Source organism: Scyliorhinus torazame, chromosome 1, assembly GCF_047496885.1.
Source record: "Scyliorhinus torazame isolate Kashiwa2021f chromosome 1, sScyTor2.1, whole genome shotgun sequence".
NCBI lineage: Eukaryota > Metazoa > Chordata > Chondrichthyes > Carcharhiniformes > Scyliorhinidae > Scyliorhinus > Scyliorhinus torazame.
The window spans coordinates 99,784,555-99,804,171 of NC_092707.1; the positions used below are offsets into that span (position 1 = coordinate 99,784,555).

At 50.5% G+C, this 19,617-nt stretch overlaps 1 long non-coding RNA gene across 1 annotated transcript in view; it reads left to right on the forward strand.

Moving 5' to 3' along the window:
* LOC140429589 (uncharacterized) overlaps positions 1-17,061 on the forward strand; it is a 36,630-nt gene extending 19,569 nt beyond the window's left edge. The window contains exons 3-4 of the long non-coding RNA XR_011949132.1: positions 4,323-4,377; positions 16,717-17,061. This is a non-coding gene — a long non-coding RNA (uncharacterized lncRNA). The remainder of the gene's footprint in view (positions 1-4,322; positions 4,378-16,716) is intronic.
* Positions 17,062-19,617: the final 2,556 nt, after the last annotated feature.

The following is a 19,617-nucleotide window of genomic DNA, read 5'->3' on the forward strand; positions in this document are numbered from 1 at the left end:
CATCCGGGGCCTCTGCGTATCTCCTGTCCACTCTCAAAATCTCCCCCTCAACTTCCCACACACCACCTCGTCCGCCAGCAGTCCCACATCCAGCCACCACAGCGGGCGTTGGTCCCTCTCCTCTCCCAGCGCCAGTTCCACCCAGTGCGGGGCATGATCCGAAACGGCTATGGCCGAATACTCCGTCCCCTCCACCCTCGGGGTGAGCGCCCTGCCCAAAACAAAAAAAATCTATCCGGGAGTAGGCTTTGTGTACATGGGAGAAGAAAGAAAATTTCCTGCCTTGCAAACTGCCATGGGTCCACTCCCCCCATCTGATCCATAAACCCCCTGAGCACCTTGGCCGCCGCCGGCCTCTTTCCAGTCCTTGATTTGGAGCGGTCCAGTGCTGGGTCCAACACTGCATTGAAGTCCCCTCCCATTATCAGGCCTCCTTTCTCCAGGTCCGGAATGCGCCCCAACATGCGCTTCATGAATCCTGCATCATCCCAGTTCGGGGCGTATACGTTTACCAACACCACCCACGTCCCTTGCAGCCTACCGCTCACCATTACATATCGCCCTCCATTGTCCACTACAATAGTCTTGGCCTCAAATGACACCCGCTTTCCCACCAATATTGCCACCCCTCTATTCTTCGCATCCAGTCCCAAGTGGAATACCTGTCCTACCCATCCCTTTCTTAACCTGACCTGGTCCGCCACCTTCAGGTGTGTCTCTTGGAGCATGACCACGCCTGCCTTCAGTCCCTTTAAGTGCGCGAACACGCGAGCCCCCTTCACCAGCCCATTCAGGCCCCTCACGTTCAACGTTATCAGCCGGATTGGAGGGGCTCTCACCCCCCCCACCCCCGCCGACTAGCCATCTCCTTTTCTGGGCCAGTCCCGTGTCCACGCCTCCCTCACCCTCCAGTCCCCCAGACGGGGGACCCCCGTCCTGACCACCTCTTCTATGTCCCATTCCCTTTCGGCCAGTGCAGCAGCAACCCTTTCCCCCCCCCCTTCCCTCCCCCCCGCTAGACCCCTGTTTAGCTTTTTTGCTCCCCCCATGTCACTCCCGTAAGTCAGCTGACATCTGCTGACCCCGGCTACCTCCGCTATCCCATTGACCTCCCCGTGTGGGAATTCCCCCTCCCACCTTTGTTCCCACACATGGGAAAAACAAAAACCCCGCGCTTTCCAAAGCCCACTCCCCCCTCTGGCGCAGCTCCTGTCGCGGCCTTGTCCCTCTCCCCCAGCCCATGTAACATTTCCTGCGCGTGATTGTGATTGACCCCCTATATACAACAACCATCACACATCAAACCTCAAATATCCTCCCCACCCTCACAAGCCCTCAGTTGGAGTCCAACTTTTCGGTTTGTATAAATGTCCACGCCTCTTCAGGCATTTCAAAGTAGTAGTGTTGGCCCTTGTATGTGACCCACAGTCGCACTGGCTGCAGCATTCCGAATTTCACTTCCTTCCGATGCAACACCGCTTTGGCCCGGTTGAAACCCGCTCTCCGCTTTGAAACCTCCGTGCTCCAGTCTGGGTATATTCGGATATCTGCATTGTCCCACTTACTACTCCGCTCCTTCTTGGCCCATTCCAGGACCCACTCCCTGTCCGTGAACCGGTGGAACCTCACCACCATCGCCCTTGGCGGCTCATTTTCCCGGGGACTCCTCGCCAGCACCCGGTGTGCCCCGTCCAACTCCGGCAGCCTCGAAGGGGCCTCCTTGCCCATCATCGCCCCGAGCATCGTCCTCGCGTATGCCCCGGCATCGGCCCCTCTCTGCTCCTTCAGGGAGACCCAGGATCCGCAGATTCTCTCTCCTCGACCTGTTCTCCAGGTCTTCGAGTCTTCCCGCCCACCTCCTGTGTAGCGCCTCGTTCTGCTCCACTCTCACCACCAGGCCCGAGATCTCGTCCTCGTTCTGACCAACTCTTTTTTGTACCTCCTGGACCTGGACCTCGTGGACCTTCTGGGTGATCCCTAGTCCTTCGATTGCCGAAAGCATAGGCGCCAGCATTTCCTTACGCATCTCCTCACGCTGCTCCTCGAAGCAGTGCTTGATAAACTCCTGCAGCTCCACTTTGTCTCTGGCCGCCGCCATTTTGTCTTTTTTCCCCGGTTTTTCCCGTTGCTCCAATGCCACTTTTGTGGCCGTTACACTTCGAGTCCGTTTCATAAAAGTTGGAGGGGGACCTCCCTCTTACCTTCTCCACGGGTTAGTATCAAAAAAAGTTCCGTTGGGGCTCTTCTAACGAGCCTGAAAGTCTGTGGTAGCGGGAGCTGCCGAATCGTGCGGCTCAGCTCCGCATAGCCGCAACCGGAAGTCTGTTTCGGTATTTTTAAGTGTGTCTTGTCCTGAATATTCGATTAAAAAAAAAAAATGAGGGAGTCACACATGGTGACAAATTGTAAAGGGGAATTGGCACTAAAGGACAGACATACTAACAGACGAGATATTAACCAAGATCGTAACAGAAACTATGCTTGATCCCACAGAACTCCAGAAGCCCCAAGGAAAGAAAAGAAGAGAAGAGAAAGAAGAAGAACAATGAGGACATCCTCCGTGTTGATCACCACCATTATAATGTGTATTCGGTTGCGCGCGAACGCGAACCCCCTGACCCCAACCCCCCCCCCCCCCCCCCCCCCCCCCCCCCCGGCCGTTAATGATTCACTTCCTCATAGCACCCAGAGCCCAATAACAGGCAACACCACACCATCATGGTGTGATAAGCTCATCACGTGGTACTCCCTTTCCTACCTCGTCGAACCCCTATTAGTGTTGGTGATACTCTGTAGCATCGTGCAGACTATCCGCATGAGGAAATGGCGAAGGAGAGCCTACCACGCTCGCACCCCGGTATACAGAATAAGATCCCCTATGTTCGGTTATCACCAGGACCCCGAACCCCTCGATCTATAATAAAGGACATTCGTTTGCGTTCTTTGTGTAAAAAAAAAAAATGTGTGTTTCATTTACGATGGAAAGATTGTACAACCCTGTGCTTGACTGCCAAGCCAGGAAAAATGTGAATGCTGCTTTTATTTTTGTATTGTTAGGAAGTTAATATGACTGAATGTTTAGTGAGTGTAGTTTATTGAGGACGGTTAGAGGTCCCGTTTTGTTTTATTTTGTAATGCATGCTCCTTTATGACATAGCGGCACTTAGAATGTTAGTTAAAAAATGTTTTACTGCATAGTTAGGGTCAGTGTAGAGGCCATGGAAGAGTGCTCGCTGGGTCAGGGAATGAAGACAACGCAGTTATGTGATCCTTCATGCTTCGCATTAGGGATCACAAGGAGGGTGTGTAGCCACCTGGGTTGGCCACTTCCCGACTTAAAATGGAGAACCGCAAAGACTGAAGGGAAATTCAGCCAAAACAGGCAAAAACGAGCAAGTGCAGAAATCCTGTGTATTGGAACTTGCAAAAACCAGACAGCACTGAAACATGCAGCCATCTGCATAGTAATGAGCGATTCACAATTAAAATATGTAAGGTGAATAAAGCCAAGCCAGACTCCTCGACGCCAGCAGGAGCCAAGACAAAGGAAGGAACCACTCCGGCGTCAACGGCCCCCGAAAGTGCGGAATTCTCCGCACTTTCGGGGCTAGGTGGACGCCGGAGGGGTTGCAGCCGGCGCCGAAGGGACTGCGCGAGTCTGTGCATGCACCAAAGGGCCGGTGTGATCCCGCGCATGTGCAGATCGGCCAGCGTATTCTGGCGCATGCGCAGGTGGGTTGTCTTCTCCGTGCCGGCCATGGCGGAGCCCTACAGCGGCAGGCGCGAAAGGAAGGAGTGCCCCCACAGCACAGGCCCACCCGCAGATCGGTGGGCCCCGATCACAGGCCAGGCAACCGTGGGGGCCCCCCCGGGGGCCGGTCCCCCCTGCGACCCCCGTGGACTGCCCCAGCCGACTTATCTGCCAGGTCCCACCATGTGCGACCATATCTAACCCACGCTGGCGGGACTGGCCAAAAACGGACGGCCGCTCGGCCCATCGGGGCCCGGAGAATTGCCGGGGGGGCCGCTGCCAACGGCCCCCGACTGGTGTGGCGTGAACCCCGCCCTCTTCCGAAAACCGACGCCAGAGAATCCGGCGGCGGGGCGGGATTTACGCGGCCCCCCGGGGATTCTCCGACCCGGCGGGGGGACGGAGAATCCCGTTGACTGTCTCTGCATTATACTTCAATCTCTTTCATATTGCTTTAAATCCTCATTTAACAATTGGCATCCATGTAAAAGCTTTTTCTTGGATATCACTTCCCAATGAAAGATGACATTTTAACTAACGGTGACAATTCATTTTACGATTACGTTTACAGGTTCACACATCTGAAAGTTGAGACAGATGAAAACAGCAGTCCTGAACACAGCCAGGTCAGTCAGATCAGTTTGAGCTTCCCCTTTCGCACTTTCTAAGCAAAGGTTGCCAGTTTGGGGGATTAAAAGAATGGGCTCTATTTTACAGTCTTCCAGCTGGGGAGGGTGTGCTTGTAAAATGCAGCACGTGACTCCCCACCCACACCCGACCTGCCTCCTATTTTACAGGGGGGTTGGGGGAAGTTTCATACAGCCTGCTCGCCTATGGGCCGATTAAAAGGCCATTTGAGTGTCTCACTCCACCTCCAGCACTATTTTACCCACGGCCGCAGGGAGGCCCACGCCAGGAGGTTAGTCCGGAAGATCATGCTGCATAAGTTGGGGTCAGGCAAGAGGAGAGGAGAGTTGCCTGTGCCCAAGTGAGAGACCCTCCCCAAGGTCAAACCCCCTTTTTTAACCCCTGTCCCTCCCACAACGGGCCTCTCAAACCTGAATCCACCTTTCCCCTCTCTTGTTGGGGTCTGTTAGCTGACTATCCAGCTCCAGAGCCTCTTTTTTGGGAACCCCCAGCAGTGTCCATCACTCGAACGTACAGAGATTGGCCGGCAGCTCTCTAACATGGGACATCCTTCCCACATGGAGGCAGAATCACAATCCCTACAGTGCAAAAGGAGGCCTATCGGGTCTGCACCAACCCTCTGAAAGAGCACTATACCTCGGCTCACTCCTCCCCCTCGCCCCCCCTCCGGCCCTTCCCATAGCCCTGCACATTGATCATGGCCAATCCACCTAGCACATCTTTGGACTGTGGGAGGGAACCGGAGCACCTGGAGGAAACCCACTTAGACATGGGGAGAACATGCAAACACCACACAGTCACTCAAGCCCAGAATTAAACCCAGATCTCTGGGCTGCTCCCAGTATAAAATGGCTGTTGGGCTGCCGGACTTTAGGTGGCAGGGCTCTCGAACAACTTTTCAGTCAGGGGGAGGTGGGGAATACAGCACCACGTCAATGCCCACTCTGTTTCAGTCTCCTCCACACTCATTTTGATTACAAAAGTGCAAAAGTTCAGGGCCTTTGATACAAACATCAAGACCTTCCATACTGCTGCCTGTGTTTCCCTCCTTTGCCCTAACCATTGGACCAATCTCCTGCTTATGCCCACCCTAACCCCCAATTCACATCTTACTAGAAGCTATCCCTTCACCTGCCATTTTCTCTCCAAGCTCGGTTTGCCCCTGAGATTCATCTCCTTCTGTCTTGGCCCTATTCCCACCAAACCATTGACCACCCAACCTCCTTTCCTCATCCCCAGGTTAGCTGGCATTGTTAATGGTTCCCTCTCCTTCGACACTGTACTGCTTCCCTTCAAACCTGCTGTCGTCACTTCTCAAACTCACCCAACCATCTCCAACCTCCATTCTCTCTCCAAACTCCTTGAACATGTTGTCTCTTCCCTGGGAACAATATCGCCATTGCTTCACTGTCGCTGGGTCAAAACCTTGGAAGAATCCCTCCTAACGGCACTGTGGGTGTACTTACACCACATTGTAATGACCAAAGCAGATGCTATTTGCCCAACAAGCCAGATCCCAGTGGGAAACCTACCTTACTCATCATAACCTTTTTTCTGCATTTTGAAATGAGGAGGAATGGCTACTGATCACAGAAGCATAGAACTCCTGTAGCACCGTCAGAATTTTAAAAATTAAAAGATTTATTGACAAGAAGATAAAACATAAATACATACGCACTTACCTCATTTGCTGCACTGACCAGCTCAGCACTTCAGTTCATGAAGACGACTCGCGGATCAGGGAACCATTTTTAAATGCTGCCCCGATCTTTCATTCCCCCACGGTGGCCTCCGGCTTCCCCCACTGCACCCAACCTACCCCTTAGGGGGTCCTTGAGCCTTCACCCCACCTCTTAAGGGCAAGCACTTCTGAGCCTGAGCCCTGGTAGTAGCAACTTGGCACCCGGGCACCTTGGTACTGCCTGCCAGGCACCCTGGCAGTACCCTGAGTCAGGGCAGCACTGCCAGGGTGCCCAGCTGATGATGCCAAGATGCCAGTCTGGCAGTGCCAAAGTGCCCGGGTGTCAGCCAGAGTATGAGAGAATACCCTGCTTAGAGCTCTACCACCCTGGGTCCTCTAATGGCCTGGGAGATCTCCCCAGGTGCCATTACGCCTGGTCCACATTTGTGGAAACCAGTGTAAAAGGGTGTCCTGGCGAAGTCTCAGGAGCTTGTCTCAGGACAATTCCTCCACACCACCGCATAACTTTGTTCACCATCTTTCCTTAAATAACCTTTTTCCCCTTCATCATTGTCCTCAGCACCACTTTGTCATTTCTAAACTCCTTTGAAATTTAACAGCTGAAAACCAAGTCATTATTTATCTCTTAATGCAAATTTTAAACCCAACCTATTTACTTGTAAACCCAACCTCACCAACAGCCTAACAGTATGCACCTTGTGCCTTAGCCGTTTATCTCTCAGCTCTCACAGACAAGCTGTTTCTTTTAATCTTCCCTTAGTTAAATTAATCATGGACACACGCACACACAGAATTCTTTACAGAATACCACCATATTTCGCCCCGAAATTAAAATCAATAACATCCATCATCACAACATAGACTACAAGTGGCTCATAAGACCGTAAGATGTACAAGTAGAAGTGGGCCATTTGGCCCGTCGGGTATGCTCCACTATTCAATGAGAACATGATTGATTTGATACGATAATCCTCAACTCCACTTTCGTGCCTTGTCCCCATAACCCTTGATTCCCTTACTGATTAAAGATCTGTCTCATACTTGAACATACTTAATGGCCCAATCTCTACAGTCCTCCGCGGTAAAGAATTCCACACATTCAGTACCCTCTGAGAGACAAATTCATCCTCATCTCTGTCTTAAATGGGCGAGCCCCTATTCTGAGATTCTGCCTTCTGGTCCTGGACTCTCCCACAAGGGGAAAACAACCTCTCAGCATCTACCTTGTCAAGCCCCTTGAGAAGCGCGAGGTCACCTCTCATTCTTCTAAACTCCAATGAATGTGGGCCCAACCTACTCAACCTCTCTTCATAAGAAAATCCCTCCATACTCGGGATCATCCTTGTGAAATGTCTATGGACTGCCTCCAATGCCAGTATATCATTCCTTGGATACGGGGACCAAGACTGTTCAAGAAGGGGGCTCATCACTACCTTCCGAAGGGCAATTAGGGATGGGTAATAAATGTTGGCCTAGCCAGCGATGCCCACGTTGAATGATTAAGAAAGACTATTCCATGTGGGAGGTACATTCAATTTGAATATTTTGAAATTCTGTTCAGACTAATAGGTTGAATGTTTCCTTTTGCCTGTTGGCTGTAAGGAACCTCTGCTTATCAAATCACACTTTTAACTGGTTTGTATCCACAAGACAAAACTTTGTTTCTTGGCCATGCACGGTATGTGTCAGAGAAAAACTAAAAGAAAAAGTTTGACTTTCATTGTAGCTTATCACACCTCTCAAACATCTCAAAGTAATTGGGAATGAGGCATTTCAGAGTTTTGTGACTTATTATTTGAGTAGACATTTGAGGAGAGCAAGGTTCAACAGACGGTTCAATAACCAGCTATTCCATTTCTGCTGGCGTTGGACAAATGAGGAATGCTGTCCAAGGCACTGGGAGAACTCCTTTGCTTTTCCTTGAGGTGCCATGGGAACTTCAATGTCCACCTAAATAGGCAGATTATTATCTAATTCAGGGCTTTGCATCGCTAATGCAGCACTTCTGTTAATTTAGATGTGGTGCAAAAACGTCTAGTGAGCTTTATCTTGTAACTCGGTAATGAGAGCGCTAACAACTGATGCAAGCTGTGAAATAAGAAATGAAGGATCATGCATTTCCCTATTAAAAAGACATTAGGGATGTTATAGCCAATCTCCATAACCCTCTTGTGGGGAGAGGGAATATTCAACAGTGCCCTCACTGTTCATTACTCCATAGCCTTGAGCCATCAGAATATCAACTGAAGTTGCAGATAGTACTGAAGGAGTGCTGCAATGTATGATAAATGTAGAAATTTCATATATATTGTATTATAGGTATTTGGTGCAGTAAAGGGTTAAAAGCCTGGTTAATGTGCGTATGACTGCTGCAGTAGTGTTTTAAAGAATCTTGGTTTGAAAGGTTTTTAGCAGCCAGAGGTGCAATTAAAGCATCGCAAAAGCTTAGGCTAATGGAGTTTTGTTTGGATTAAGAGGGTGCCCTGTGGAGTAGTTAATTAGACACATTGTGCGGGATTCTCCGACCCCCCCGCTGGGTCGGAGAATCCCTGGTGGAGGCGCGAATCCCGCCCGACGCCGGCTGACGTATTCTCTGCTGCCGTTTTTTGGGCGGGGCGGAATCGCCGCCACGCCGGTCGGGGGCCGTTGACAGCGCCCCCCCCCCCCCCGGTGATTCTCCGAGCCCCGATGGTCCGTACGGCCGTACATTTTTGGCCAGTCCCGCCGGCGTGAATCACTCAACTCACGCACGGCGGGACCTGCAAGGTGAGTATGCGTGGGCAGTCCTCGTGGGGGGGCGCGGGGGATCGGGCAGCGAGGGGGGGCCCCACGATGGCCTGGCCCGTGATCGGGGCTCACTGATCTGCAGGTGGACTTGTTCCGAGGGGGTACTTCTTCCTTCCGCGCTGGGTCCCTGTAGGGCTCTGCCATATTGCCCGGGGTCCGGTGCGGAGAAGAGAACCCCCCAGGCATGCGCAAGAATACGCTGACCGGTCTGCGCATGCGCAAACTCGCGCCGGCTGGAGCGGCACCAACCCCTCCGGCGTCAACCTAGCCCCCTAGAAAGGTGAGAATTCCTCACCTTGGGGGGTTGTTGACGCCGGAGTCATTGGCGCCGGTTTTCCCGCTGGCGTGGGGACTTAGTCCCCAGAAGGGAGGATCCTGGCCATTGTGTTTCAGCTTGTTAAGAAGGTGTAATAAATGGGAGGAACTAAGGTAATCAAACATTTTGCAGAAAAGCAGTTTAGGTGAGTTTCAGATTGCGATGTGAGCAGAAGTCAAGCAACCGCTCTCGCTGCGGGTCAGTGAAAGATCTGACTGGGGACAGACCAGAAGCAGAATTTGCCTGTAAACAGGATAGGCAGTTTCAACAGTTGAGTTGAGATAGAAAGGAGTTTGCAGTTGGTTCTGGAGATGGAAGTCAAATAATGAGAGTAGTTTCTGAAGACTTCAGTTAGAAATTGTTCTGACAAGATTCAGGTCTATCTCTTTCAACAGTCCCGAAGTAGAGTATCCAGACATCTCTTTACAGCAGGTATTCCTGAGTGCTAACTGTATTTAAAAGTGGATTGAGAGCTGCGATGGTTTTGTTGTTTGAGTGGGAATAAAGATAGCAGTTAAGGGTTATTGTGTCACCATATTGATTAGCATTGTTTAAGGAGTAATTTTAAGCTATTTTCTTTGTGATGTTAAAGATATTTTAATACTGGACTTCCGGTGGGGTGGGCGAGCAGGGCGGCCCCAAGAAAAAGAGCTCCCGCCGGTGGCCGCGATTCGCGGCGATTTCGGGGAAATCCCAGAGTCTTCATGCACCCCCCGACTATCGTCGGCCTTTGGGGCCACCACGAGCAGCCAGCGGGGCCTGTTTAAAAGCCGGCGATGAACCCCGCGCGGGTGTCGGGCAGCAGCGGCTGAGGTGCCGGGCCCGGCAGGTCAGAGCAGCAGGGGCGGAGCTTCAAAGAGGTCGAGGCGGCAGGCCCGAGCGCCATGTAGGGAGGGTGCTCCACGTCGGATGGCTCCCACCTAGGAAGAAGAAGGTTGAATCCTGGTCCCAGGTGAATGTAGAGGAGAAAGAAAGAAGATTTATGGAAGTTTGGTAAAAGTTTTTTTTTCAAAAAAGAAGAATGTCAGATTGATGAAGGGCAGGAGGGTGAAGGGGGAGAGAGGAGAAAAGAAAGAAGATAAAAAAGAATAAGCCGCTAAAAGATGCGAAAAGCAGCGTCAAAGAAAGGAGGAAACGCGGGTTCGCAGCCGAAGGAGAAGACGAGCAAAAGCAAAAGTGTTGACAGGATGGCGGAACTGCAAGGCGGGACCGCACTACTTACGGTGGAGAAGATGACCGAGGTGATGGTGGTGGAGCTGGAAAAACGTTTGGTGAGGCACATGGAGATCCTGAGGAAAGAGATGGTGGTCGTGGTGAGATCACTGTTGGAGGAGGCAATCGGCCTGATCAGGGTGGAGGTGGCAAAGGCATTGGCCGAGGTGAGAGAGCAGGGCGAGAAGATGAAGGAGGTGGAGGAGGCCGTGACACGGCACAGCGACCAGGTCACCTCGATGGGGGACGAGCTGCGGAGGGTGGTGGAGGTTAACAGAGGACTCCGAGCAAAGCTGGAAGACTTGGAAAACCGCTCAAGGCGGCACAGTTTGAGAATTGTGGGCTTGCCCGAAGGGACAGAGGGCCCAAGGCCAACGCAATACTTTGCTAAGAAGTTGGCAGAGCTGATGGGGGAGGGTGAGAACCCCACCCTGTACGAGCTAGACCGAGCTCATCGGTCATTAAGGCCGAAGCCCAAAGTGAACGAGCCGCCAAGGGCAGTAATTATCTGTTTCCATAAGTTTTGCATGAAGGAGAAAGTATTAAGCTGGGCGAAGCAGAAGCGTGAGGTGCTGTGGGATGGTACTGCGGTTCGGATCTACCAGGACTGGACGGTGGAGTTGGCAAAAAGACGAGCGGCGTTTGGGCGAGTGAAGGCGGCTTTGTACAAGAAGGGGGTGCGATTTGGTGTGGTGTACCCGGCGAAGTTGAGAGTAACATATAAAGCCAAAGACTTTTATTTTGAGACAGCGGAGGCGGCTGAGGCGTTCGTGAGGGCAGAAGGCTTGGGACAGACGTGAAGAGCGGAACTGGAAGAAAGACTGTGGACTGTGTTTGAGCGGCTGGAAAATGTACAAATGTTACAACTTTCTTTTTACTGATTTGTATTGAAATTTACTTCTCTTCGCATTGTTACAGAGTTCAAGTTAATGGCGTTCTGTGTTGCAACGGTTAAATGTTATGTTAGTGAATTATAGGGGGTGGATTGTTGGGTTTGTTTTGGTGTTTCTTTCTCTGGGACTGGGCGGAAGGGGGCGAGAGGTATTGGCGGGGGGGAGCCACCCGCGCTAGCTAACTAGAGTCAGTTAGTGAACGGGGGTGAGGTGAGAGGAGGACGTTGGAGCCTGGATAGCCGGCTTCAATGGGCCTAAGAGGCGAGCAAGAGGGGGTGGAGGGAGGGATGTTGGGGGATGTTTTGTAGGGGGAGGTTCTTGGGAGGGGGGGGAAGGGGTTCGATGTTAACAATGGACAGGGGCGGGTCAGGCTTATGGGGCAGGGCCTGGTGGTATGGTGATGGTGGATAAGAAAGGTGGGGGGGGGTGGGAGACCCCCAGTAAGGATAATCACGTGGAACGTGAGAGTGCTAGGAGGTCCGGTCAAGAGGTCAAGGGTGCTTGCACATCTTAAAAGTTTGAAAGCCGATGTAGCAATGCTGCAGGAGACTCACTTGAGGGTGAAGGACCAGGTGGGACTTAAAAAGGTCTGGGTTAGCCAAGTGTTTCACTCCGGATTTGATGGAAGGGCTCGAGGGGTAGCGGTGCTGGTCAGCAAAAGGGTACACTTCTAGATGGAGAAGGTGGTGGCAGATCAGGGGGGTAGATATGTGATTGTGACAGGGGCATTGGAGGGGAGATTAGTGGCGCTGTTAAGTGTATACAGTCCCAATTGGGACGATGTGGGATTCGCGAGGAAGGTGTTTGGGGCTATTCCCGACTTAGACACGCATGAGCTGATTGTGGGGGGGGACTGGAATCTGGTGCAGGAGCCAAGGTTGGACAGATCACGGCCACGCTCGCTGGTCCCATCAGGGGGGGCGAAGGCGCTGGCTGGGCTAATGGTGGAAATGGGAGGGGTAGACCCTTGGAGCTTCCTGCACCCAAGGGAACGGGAGTATTCGTTTTTCTCAGCGGTCCATAAGGTATACTCGCGGATCGACTTTTTTGTGGTGGGGAAGGCTTTGCTGGCTGGAGTCAAGGGGTCGGAATACTCTGCAATTTGCAGTGTCAGATCACGCTCCACATTGGGTGGATATGGTGCTAGAGAAGGGGGCAGCGCAGAGACCGGGATGGAAACTGGATGTGGGGCTTTTGGAGAACCAAGTATTCTGTGAGAAAATTGAAAAGGTAATTAAGGAATATGTAGGTTTCAATTGTACGGGTGAGGTGTCGAAGGCAGTCGTCTGGGAGGCTCTAAAGGCGGTGGTGAGAGGTGAGGTAATTTTGTTTAAGGCCAGGGTGAATAAGGAGGAGAGGTTGGAGCAGCAGAGGGTAATAGATGAGATGTTGGAGGTAGATAGGAGGTATGCAGAGGATGGGGACCCGGCGAAGCTGGAAAAGAGGAAGGAACTACAGGCGAGCTTCGACCGACTGTCCACCAGGAAGGCGGTGCGCCAACTGAGACGAGCAAGGGGTGCAGTTTATGAACATGTAGATAAGGCGTATGTTAGCAGGTCAGCTCCGCAGGGAGGCAGTGGCAAGGGAAATTCTTCAGGTGAAGGATAGGGCAGGGAAGTTGATGGTGGCCCCAGTGCTGATTAACAAGGTTTTTGAGGAGTTTTATGAGAGGTTGTACAAGTCAGAGCCACTCGGAGGAGACCGTGAGATGCAGGAATTTCTCAATGGGTTGGAGTACCCGAGGCTAGGGGAGGGGGACAGGGCTACACTAGAAGGAGCAATAGTGGAGCAGGAGATAAAGGATGCGATTGGGAGGATGCAGTCGGGGAAGGTGGCAGGGCCGGATGGGTTTCCGGTGGAATATTATAAAAAATTTAAGGATAGGTTGGCACGCCTGATGGTGGGGATGTTTGAGGAGGCGCTAGGGAAGGGGGTGTTGCCGCAAACCTTGGGGCAGGCATCGATTTCCCTGTTACTAAAAAAAGATAAGGATCCGACGGAGTGTGGGTCGTATCGGCCCATGTCACTTCTGAATGTGGACGTAAAAGTGTTGGCGAAGGTACTTGCGGGTAGGCTGGAGGAGTGCCTTCCGAAGGTAATAGGTGAGGATCAGACGGGGTTTGTGAAAGGGAGGCAGCTGTTTTCGAACATTAGGAGGGTTTTGAACATTGTTATGGCACCGGCGGAAAGAAAGGAAACAGAGGTAGTTGTGGCATTGGACGCCGAGAAGGCATTTGATCGGGTAGAATGGGGGTACCTGATGGCAGTGCTGGAGCGGTTTGGGATTGGACCAAGGTTTGTGAACTGGGTAAAGCTATTATATAAGGAGCTGAAGGCGAGTGTCCGCACAAATAATATCAGTTCGAGATATTTCTCTCTCCACCGTGGGACGAGACAGGGATGTCCTATGTCCCCCCTGCTGTTTGCACTTGCGATTGAGCCGTTGGCCATCGCATTGAGAAGTTCGGGAGCATGGAAAGGAATAGTGCGGGGGGTGGGGGGGGGGGATAGAGCATAGGGTGTCCTTATATGCTGACGACTTGCTGCTGTATGTGTCGGAGCCGAGTGCGTCGATAGGAGGAATATTGGAGCTACTGCGGGTATTTGGGTCTTTCTCGGGGTACAAGTTGAACCTGGACAAGAGTGAGTACTTTGTGTTGTCTCGGCCGGGGGTGGGGGGGGCTGCCATTCCGTAGAGCAGGGACTCATTTTAGGTATCTGGGGGTGCAGGTTGCCCGGGAGTGGGGGAGGCTTCGCAGGTACAACATCACTAGTTTGGTGGGGAGAGTGAAAGCCGATCTGGCAAGGTGGGACGGCCTTCCTCTGTCACTGGCAGGTCGGGTACAGGCGGTTAAAATGAATGTGTTGCCGCGATTCCTGTTTATTTTTCAATGTCTACCGATTTTCCTGTCAAAGTCTTTTTTCAGGGAGATTGAGGGAAGGATTACCTCATTCATATGGGGAGGGAAGGTGGCCAGAGTGAGAAAGGTGCTGCTACAGAGGGGAAGGCAGGCAGGGGGTTTGGGTCTCCCGAACTTGTTGTACTACTATGGGCGGCGAATGTGGAGAAAGTGCGGAGCTGGGTCAGAGGGGTGGATTCTCAGTGGGTCAGAATGGAGGAGAGTTTGTGCAGGGGGTCGGGGCTGAAGGCACTTGCAACAGCGCCGCTACCGATAGCTCCAGGGAAATATTCAGAGAGTCCGGTAATAATAGCTTCATTGAAAATCTGGAGGCAGTTTCGCCAACACTTCGGGTTGGGTTTAGGGTCAAGGGAAATGCTGATTCGGGGGAACCACAGATTTGAGCCAGGGAGGTGGGATGGAAGTTTTCGGAAATGGGAAGAGAAGGGGATTAAGACGCTAAAAGATTTGTTTCTTCGGGGTCGGTTTGCAGGATTGAGGGAGCTGCAAGCGAAGTATGGGCTAGAGCAGGGAGAAGAGTTTAGGTACATGCAGGTTCGGGATTTTGCCAGGAAGGAGATACAGAGCTTCCCAGAGGAACCGGCCTCCACTTTGCTGGAGGAGGTGTTGTCGACAAGGGGACTGGAGAAGGGGGCAGTGTCAGCGGTGTACGGAGCTATTCTGGAAGAGGATAAGGCACCACTGGAAGGGATCAAAGCAAAGTGGGAGGAAGAGCTGGGAGAGGTTATAGAGGAGGGGGTCTGGTGTGAGGTGCTCCGGAGAGTGAATGCCTCCACCTCATGTGCGAGGTTGGGGCTGATACAGCTGAAGGTGGTATATAGAGTGCACCTCACGAGGGCGAGGATGAGCCGATTTTTTGAAGGAGTAGAGGATGTGTGTGAGCGTTGCGGGGGAGGGCCTGCGAATCACGTTCATATGTTTTGGTCCTGTCCAAAGCTAGGGGAGTACTGGAAGGAGGTGTTTAGGGTAATTTCCAAGGTGGTGCGTGTGAAACTGGACCCGGGTCCCCAGGAGGCCATATTCGGGGTGTCGGACCAGCCAGGGTTGGAAACGGGAGCGGAGGCATATATCATAGCCTTTGCCTCGTTGATCGCCCGAAGGCGGATCCTGCTGGGATGGAGAGCAGCCTCTCCACCCAGTGCCCTGGCGTGGCGGGGAGACCTGTTGGAATACTTGACCCTTGAGAAGGTTAAGTTCGAACTGAGGGGCAGCTCGGAGGGGTTCTACAAGTCATGGGCACTATTTATTATGCACTTTCAAGAACTGGATAACATCGAGCATTAATGGGGGGGGGGAGGTGGGGTGGGGGGGAGCGGGGCTGTGTAGATTAAGGGTGACTATGGGTAATCCCTGATTCCTTTTTGTCATTTGTTTATGTAAACATCTGGGCTGAGGTTTGGGGGTTGGTGGGCGGATGGGATCGTTGTTATTATGGGGATTGACATATCTTGCTGATTATTGTTTATTGTTGATGGATGTAAATGTGGGAGAAAATGTGAAGAAGGAGGAGAATAAAAAAAAAAAATTTAAAATTAAAAAAAAGATATTTTAATACTCTGTTAGGTGATAAAGTTTGTTTTAATATACCATATCCCTATTTAATATACCATATCCCTATTTAATATACCATATCCCTATTTCTCCGTGTAATCACTGCTGGAGTGATCCTTTCCTCACAGTCTTACAAAATTAAAATATAATATTGGGGTTTCTGTCCGGTATCCTAGCAACTGTTGGGGTCTGGTCCGAGATCGCCTTTTGGATGAATATGTAATCTGTGACTCTGTCTGCCTGCTTAGGTGAATATAAAATATCTTGCGGTGTTATTCTGAATAAGAGCAGGAGAGTTCCCCTTCTGTCCTGTCCAATATGAATTCAAAAACAGGTTATCTGGTCCTGATCACATTGCTGTTTGTGGGAGTTTTGGTGCGGACAAGGAGACTACTGTTTATCCTACATCACTTTGATTACTGCCTTCGATTTTAGCCAATAAAGGGGCGGGTGCCTTGATGGCTGGGCGTGTCCTGAGCGGTCATTGACCTTGGCTGTTTGGGCTTCCTGGGTGAAGGGAGTGGCGCCGATGAGTCTGTATCTGTATCTGATACCTGAGTACCAAGTCTTTTGTTCTGGGGAAATGGGCCATTAGAATGCAAATCGGCTGGGGGTTTCGATAGCGTCTAGTTATCTTGTGGCAAATATACACTTAAGCTCCAAGTTTGTCTGGATCCTGCATTGGCCATATTTCCCGTGATTCTTTGCAAGTGGCCATACTTCTCGTGTAAATGGCCATGTTTCCCTTTGTAAGTGGCCATCCCAGATGGCTACAATACTCACTATTGAGGTGTGCACCTGTAAAATGGGGCCCCAGCTGGTGTGAGAAAACAGCAGGCCGTCACTGCCCACGGAGCGACCCGGGTTCGCGACCTCGGGACAGAAAAGGGGGCCAATGAAAGGAAACAGCAAGAGACTTGTCTTATGTCTTTCAGATCCAGCAAGATGCAGAGCTGGATATTGCAGCTCAAGCCCTGATTCAACTCTCTCAGAGACCTGCTGGAGACCCTTCAAGGGTGAAACCTTAACACTTCAACACGCTGCCAGAAAGCACAGGTTTTGTAAGGAATGTAAATTACCGTCACCAAAGACGAACTTTTTCTGTTACCTCAGTTTCCTGTGGAGTTGGAATACTCTTATCCGTGTCCCACGACATGCCCCTCCCCAATTTTAGCATTGTAAACAGGCTGCTGTTGCTAGTTGTAGAATCACATTGTTGAATGGTGGAGGCCATTCAACCCATCAAATCTGTATCAGCTCTCTGAAAGAATGATCCAATAAGTGCCACTCACTGGATCTTAGCACCGAAACCTGCAATTTTTTTTCATTTCAACTTTATGTTCAATTTTCTTACAAAGTTACTATTGAATCTGCTTCTGCCGCCCTCTAAGACAGAGCATTCCAGATCAAATAACTGGCTGCATAAAATAAATTCTCCTCTCCTCGCTCGTTCTTTTGCCAATTACCACAAGTCTGTGTCCTTTGGTTACTGAGCCTCCTGCCAGGAGAAATATTTTGATGCTATGAAACCTCACAACTGGGCTTGCACCAGTTGTCCCGACGTACTGAGCTCCACTCTCGCTTCAGGTTTCACTCCTCATTGAGAGGAAGAGGAAGGTGTGTGAGCGAGTTAACCCGAACCCGAACTTCCTACCAGTCATGGGAAGAGGTAGGAAAGGATTGCTGTGCTTTCAGGTAGAGACTGGTGTGTGTTACAGGACACAACGAGGTGGCTGAATGACTGGCATGTTACAAGAGGTGACAAACCTTTTTGGGGAAAGTCATTAAAACTTGCAGAGCTACATTTGCTTTGTCACTCGGCATTGTGGTCCGGTCACCAGGCCAATGACTGTCTTGCTAACCTGTGTTGTTTCCCATTTCTAATGCTCTTCTCCTTTGCCAACAAAGAATCCACTTGCGTCAGCTGAATTATTACTCGAAAAGGATCGGAAGACTTGCGGGTCGAACCATTAACATTGACCATTTCTTAACAGTGATGAACAAAGTCACGTGGAATGATGGATGAGGAAGGCCATTAAGTCTGAATCACAGGATTTCCCATACACTGAGACAGAGTGAAAGACTGATTTTTTTTTGGTCCTCTTCGTTCCAAATTTCCCCAGCAGCAGAATATGTATCTATCAATCGACCCTATCAATTCCCTGAATCCAAATCCTCAATTAAATTACCTATGACCTTCCACGTCCCAGGGGATTAAAGCCCCATTCATGTAATCTCTCCTCATGATCTAACCCTTGGAGTCCTGGTAACATTCAGGTGAATCGACACTGTCCTCCAAGGCCACTGTATCCTTGATGTCCAGAACTGTGCAAAGTATCCCAGGTAGTGTCTTGTCAGCCAAAGCTTCCTCCCCTTTTCTAAAAAAGAGTATTCTGCTTGCCCTTTTGACTATTTATTATACCTGTCTACTGTATTTTAATGATCTGTGTACATGCAACCCCCAAATTCCTTTGGGCCTCCGGTGTTCCCAGCTTTTCACTCTCACAGCACTCAGATCCGTGCTTTGGTCCAAAATGTGTGACCTCGACAACCCTCTTTTGGAATCTACCTGCCACAGCTTTGCCCACACACACACTGGATGAGGTCTTCCGCATGTGCACGTCGGCGTGATCGTCTGGTCCCGCTGCTGATGCACTCCCGCCACAGGTTTCCGGGCAGCACAGGGTCGATTCAATGGGAAATACCATTGACCGGTGGGACCAGTTTCCACTGACCGGCAACGGCAGGCCACCTCCCGCTGCTTAGGTAACGCACCGAGAAACCAGAGAATCTCACCCAAAATCAATGTCGCTTTCTAATTTTATGCTCCTGCCTACACTATTATACTATCAAATTTGTGCCATCGTCAGATTGTACATATGGTTATATATGGTTTTCTATTGTGTTGTCCAAATTCCGAGGTTTGTTTCTGACTTGAACAGGCCAAGTGCTTTTGAATTGTTAGTTTTGCACATTGACATAAAGTAATGTTTCAGAAGTGTTCATTTTTATTGGTGTTCTCTCAACTGTGGAGATGTATAATTGTTGAACCAAAGTTTGAGTTTGTCTGTTTAACAGAGAATCTGTGTAGAGCCAAGTCGAGCTGCTTATCAGCTTGTTGTTTGAGATTTTTTTAATTGCAAGATTTTGGGATGCAAAATGGAGGAGACGCCACCTGCCACCAGCCAGGTCATCCCGTTCCTCGCTAAAAAATTGGGCCTGAGCAAGTTAAAATACGATCTGGTAGATTTCTTCATTATGAGACAAGGTGGCAGGAAGGAAGTTGTGACCACGAGAGGGGAAACGTGATCATTGGGGGAGGGGAGAAAATCATTTTGAAGGTTTCATGTTCTGAAATGACTTTGTATTTGGGTTTTTGAAAATTTTAACTAAGTTTGTGTTAATAAAGTTATTGATGGTTTGGGTGTGTGAAAGTGCTGCTTTCAGACCTCACAAGAAGATTTCCCAAACACTGACAGGAAGAAAGATTGATTCCACCCATCAACCCAGAAAGAGAACCTGAGAAAACTTGGAAACTGGTCCAAACTGGAGTTCCATTTTAAGGTGTACAAGACGAGTTCGGACCAGTACCAGTCACCTCTCAAGTTCTACTTGTTTTTTCCTTCTGGGAAATCCTTTGGGAATCTAGCCGACTCATGTCAACTCTTTGTGACGTTCTGCAGGGTTTCACCCTACATACCAATGGTAAAGCAAACTGAACACCCAACTCTATTCTTATATATAACTTAGAAATCACACAGAATCGTTACAGTGCATATAGCGGCCATTCAGCCCATCATGCCTGCACCTGCTCTCCGAATGAGCATTATGACTTA